The sequence below is a fragment of the Ceratotherium simum genome, chromosome X (genome assembly GCF_057802395.1).
Source record: "Ceratotherium simum simum isolate JZ-2026a chromosome X, ASM5780239v1, whole genome shotgun sequence".
NCBI lineage: Eukaryota > Metazoa > Chordata > Mammalia > Perissodactyla > Rhinocerotidae > Ceratotherium > Ceratotherium simum.
In genome coordinates this window covers 115,183,755-115,188,785 of record NC_141940.1, presented here as the reverse complement: position 1 = coordinate 115,188,785, position 5,031 = coordinate 115,183,755, and the positions used below count along the sequence as shown (strand labels likewise).

Sequence of the window (5,031 nt, the reverse complement as noted above, 5' to 3'; positions counted from 1 at the left end):
CCCTTCCGGCTTGGGGTCTGGCAAAACCAGCCTGAGGGCTTCTGAGTCACCTTCTTTGAAGACCAGGTGCTGGTGGCAGCTGACACTCCGGTTCAAGCCTCCCATTTGGAGGAATCAGAGGACTCTTACTGTCCAATTGGTGATGGGGGTTCTCTGCAGCTTTGGATGGGGGAGAATGACAGGCTCTCTTCCTCCTGTACTGGTCACTACTTCCTATAGTGTTCTGGCCACTTTCTCCTTCTGCTTGGGAGACTCAGTCACCAAGAGACCTCTTGGACTGGCTGACTTTCCTAAAGCCCCATCTTTACCCTAACAGAAATGGTCTCAGGGGGGAAAATGGCATCCAGCAATCAGGGGCCCACTTGCCCCCTGACTGGCTGCACCCACTTCCCCTCCCTCTTTCCTCCACTGCCTCTTTCTGTTGGGGGAGTCCAGTTGTATCCCATTGCCCACTCTCACCTCCCCCGCCTTCTTGCCTCCGTACTGGCAGCTTTTCGTTTCCTAGTAGATGCTCTTGAATGTCTCATCTCCATACACTCGCCGTTTCTCCTGGGAACACATCTTCAGCTCCTCCTGGCTGCATTTCTTACTGGCTGATTCACACTGGCCAGCAGCCTCTTCCCCCGTGGGGTTTCTCTTTCCATCTGGGGCTTACTAGCAGTTAGAGACTTCTACTCTGGCACCTTATGCCAGAAAGAATCCAGGGGAAGCCATGTTTTACAATCCAAAGGGGCTTGCCTGTTGGCAGACTCTAAATGTGGACCTGGACAGGGAACAGCTTCTGATTTCATGTCTAGGCTCTTGGCAGCAAGGGACAGAGGTGTGGTGGACATTGCACACTGCCCAGCACCCCGGGGGCCTGGAGAAGGAGGTCTCTCTGATGCCCATAGCCCTCCCTTGGTTCTGAGGGTCTCTCCAGCCTCATCTCCCTCCTTCAGGAGGCTGCCCCACCCCTATCAGAGTCAGAGGACAGCGGGAGTTGTTGAGGTGTGTCTGGGTCTGCCTGTGCTTATACTGTATAGGTCACTCTGGGTCAGACAGGCAATACCACAGGTGGCACACAGGAAGGACCTCTTACATGTAGGATTGGATGTGCTTCTTCAAAATGCTGGGCTTTGGGCAGTCCTGGCCACAGTGCGAACACGGTACTTGTTGGCTTGCTCATCTTCCCTGAGTTTCCCAGGCCTGGCAATAGGACAGGAAGAGTGCCCATGGCGTTCGCATTCAGTGCTTGGGTCGCTGGCTTCCCTAGTTGGGCAGGGCTGGGCCCCCTGGGCCACAGCAGGGGGGTTAAGGACAAAGGGTTTGCTGCTCCCATCCAGGCTGCCCATCGCTAGGGAAGCATGTGACTGGAGACCCCCAGGAGGCACTGTGTAGTAAAGGAGAATGGGCAGGGCCTTCAGGAACATGGCCAGTGCCAGGCCTAGCTCCAGGGATAAGATGATGGGGCCCAGGGTTAGGCAGGAGGAGGCTCCCCTACCTTGGGCCCCTTGGGGCCTGGGATCAGGAGCTGTCTGGTCCCTGTAGGCAGAACAGGGCTAGTGGGTTCTAGCACCTTCACCTCACACTGTTCAGGGGAGCCCAGGATACTGGGCAAATCGCAGCAACAGCCAAATGTTCCCATGGGCACCTCTGTTCTCTCACCATCCAGTAAATTCTCACTTACCCCAGGCCGGGCATTTGCATCACCCCAGTAAAGTCTTACAACCATTCCCCAAGAAAAGTACTATTATCTCCATATAAGCAAAGAGGATATTGAGGCTCAGAGAGCTGAAATGACTTGTCATGCAGCTGCTAAATGGCAGAGCCAAGATTCAGACCCAGGTTTGTTTGAATTCAGCCTCTTATTTAACACGCCCGAAAGTGAACTCCTGATCCTTGCCCCCTACACAGGCTCACGGCAGGCTTGTTGCTGGCGAGTCTCCAGCACCTGGCACGGTGCCTGGTACAGAATCAACACTCAAAAACTGTATTGACTGCATGGGGGAAAAGACATGCAGCTTGTCCGAGATCCTCGAGGTCCGCAGGTTTCCAGTGCACTGGAGGCAAGCCCCCTGTGTTCTCTGGGACTCCATTTCCAGATCTGTAAAATGGGCAGGGACCCAGCAGCTTCCCAGGGCCCTTCCCACTCTGGGGTTCTGTCTCTGCCCTGGAATGTGTATAACAAGAAATAAAACTGGCCCAAGAGAAAGGAAGCCTTCGTCAGCCCTGGGATCAGGCTCAGGGCTCAACTCAGACGTGGGGCTCCAGCTATGGGCAGGGCAGAATTGGTTCCCTCTGAGCTGAGGTGGAGGCAGCTGGGCAAAAGCTGGAAAAAGGAGCAAGAAAGACCTAGCAAGTTCTTCAGACCAACTGGAAAGGAAAGTGGATGCAATCAGAGTAAGCGGGACAGGCCCATGGCTAAAGCTCTAAAACAGGGATCCCCACACCCTGCCTCCTTGGGCACCCATCCCCCAGAAGCTCGCATAAACACACTTCACCCCACTCCCTGGCTCAGCTCCTCAGAAGCAGTGGTGTGCTACAGCTGGCTTGTGCTGGTTCATACCGCCTCATATCAGCCCACACCACTTATACCAGCTCATACTGGCTCACGAGAGCTGATGGTTAACTTTTCAGGAATTGTGTGAGCTGGTTGTTTTAAATACAGCCATTATTAAAAATTAAATTAAATAAACATACAATTACATAAATTATGTTAAAAACAAAGGTACTAAATACTCAAAGCTCGTCATTTACTGATTATCTTATTATATTTTATATTATCTATGTTCCCGAGAGATGTTTTGTGTCTCGCATCTGTATGATGGAAATACTATATAATGCTGTGCTGCCGTGCATCTCTTCCCAACTCCTCATCATGTTGGTAGCTTGAAATCAGCCGTGGTGGGAGTGTTTACATCATGGAAATTGGCAAATGCTACAAATCGGGCTTTTAATTTTTACTAAGAGCTCGTTGTTCAACATTTACCAGCATCCCACTGGAGAGAAGGGAGGGCAGATAAGTCCATTTTGCCCATATTCTCTTCCTACCACAAACATCTAAGCCACATCATGCCACCTGCAAAGCCCTCTTACTTCTCAAAAAATCTGAGCCCTTATACATTTTTTAAGGACAGATTTAAAAACAGAACTCTTTAGAGATTAGTAGGTGGCTACTAAAACTGATAAGAGCTGATACTATGTTAAAGGCTTATCTCAAGATGCTGTGTCATTTCTGTGGGCTGGAGAATTTCAAGGTGCTTCCCAGGAAAAGGACAGACCTGAGTTCCTGTTCCTCCTAACTATCATGCTTGCTCAAGGATGTTCTTCCTCAGCTCTAAGAACAGTGTCATTAGGGCAGAATTCCCAGGAGAATCAGATGAGATCATTTCTGTAAAAACATCTAATGCAGTGCCTGGCATACAGCAGGTATTCAGTACAGAGCTTGTGGGACCTAGTGCAAAATGAAAACATGGGGCACCTCGTTTAAAAAGCAGAGGAAAAAGTACTCAAATGGAACGTTTTTCCTCTCTTTCTTAGCCTCTCTCTCGACTTGTCATGGGGCTTTTATTTGGTATTTAATGTAGTTCTAGGTAAAGAAAAAATAAAGCTTTAAATTATTAGCATAAATTTTACTGGACACACTTGGACGTGATGGCTGCCCGGGCCCTCCTCCCACCAGCCACCATGCAGCCCGTTGCGTGAGACCGGGGGTGAGCGCTCAGAAAATCGAGCCTGGCTTCCCATGGGTGTGTCTCCCCAATCCACGGCAGATGGACGACCTTCAAGGATCTTTAAACCTGTGCTCCAAGGCACACTAGGTATCTGGATGGGGGGTGGGTGAGAGGCTTGTCTCCACCAAGATGCAGCTTCTGTTAAGCTGCCTGGACATGCTGTGGCAATGCCAACCCCAGGGCAAAACGGCCACCACCACAGCCTGCCCCTACCTCCTCAGGGTGTGCACGCTGAGCTCAAATACCTTGTACTCAGGCCCCACTGGGAATGCAGGGTGACAGCAAAAATCAGGCCTCTCCTTCCTCTCTCCCCTCAGTGCGACCCAGCCACCATCCCAGGCAGAGGGCAGTGAGCTCGTGGGACACAGACTATGGGGGAGGCCAGATGGAGCCTGGGGCACCAGAGGGCTGGGGAGCAGGTGTGTCTAAGAACCTGTCCCAGGGAGGTGGAGGAGGCAGGACTGTGTGTGAGCCAAGGCTCCAAGCCCCTGGCATGTGCTCCTATGTTCCATTGGAACATAGGACTTTACTTACATAGGGAAATGATCAGGAATTTCAAGACGGTGACAACAAAGTATTAAACTGAGCACAGAGCCTTTCTGAGCCAGTCCCACCCACTTGCCTCCTCAAGGACTTACCCCGGCAATTCTCTCATCAATGTCCCCCTCTGTACTAGAAAAAGCAGTCCCAGCTTACAAACACACTGCAAAAGCTTCAAAACTCCAAAAACACACGTACCTCCCTCAACTCTGCATCCAGTGCCACTTACTGCCCTAATGTTCTACTCCTTTTTCACCCAAGTTCCTAGAATGGGTTGTCATCTTCATTTGCTCTCTTCTTCTGTGATCCCACTCCAATCAGGTTTGTCCATAACTCCACTGAAACTGCCACTGTCATCCCTCTCTGGGTTCTCCGCTTACTTTTCCCCTTACTCACAGACACTGAGTCCACTGAGCAGCCTGCTGAGTGTCCCTGCAAGGGCTGTTTCACGTGGCTGCCTCCAGAGGTGTTGCCGTCTCACTCTAAGGTTGAGAATGGAACTTGAAACAATCTTTCCAGGACCGCTCCCACCCCGGGCCTCTCTTCTCGGAGAACACCTCAGCCACAGCAAAGATTTGAGGGAAGAATCAAGCTGCTTTCCCATAGAGTGGTTGATTTGTTTTCCTCTCCTTTTGATTTCCCATAAAGAGAATGGCCGTGCAAATGCTGCAGGAGAGCCTTGAATTCAGAACGCTCTCAACTCTTCAGAACACTCAATCTCTGAGTTCAGAGCATTCTCAACTTATCATTGCCACAAGATGTTTATCTAGAGACAATA

General features: G+C 50.8%; 1 pseudogene; it reads right to left on the bottom strand.

The window, feature by feature from the left end:
* Positions 1-671: 671 nt before the first annotated feature.
* LOC101391755 (zinc finger protein 831 pseudogene) lies at positions 672-2,075 on the bottom strand (annotated as a pseudogene).
* Between the last annotated feature and the right edge of the window lie 2,956 nt (positions 2,076-5,031).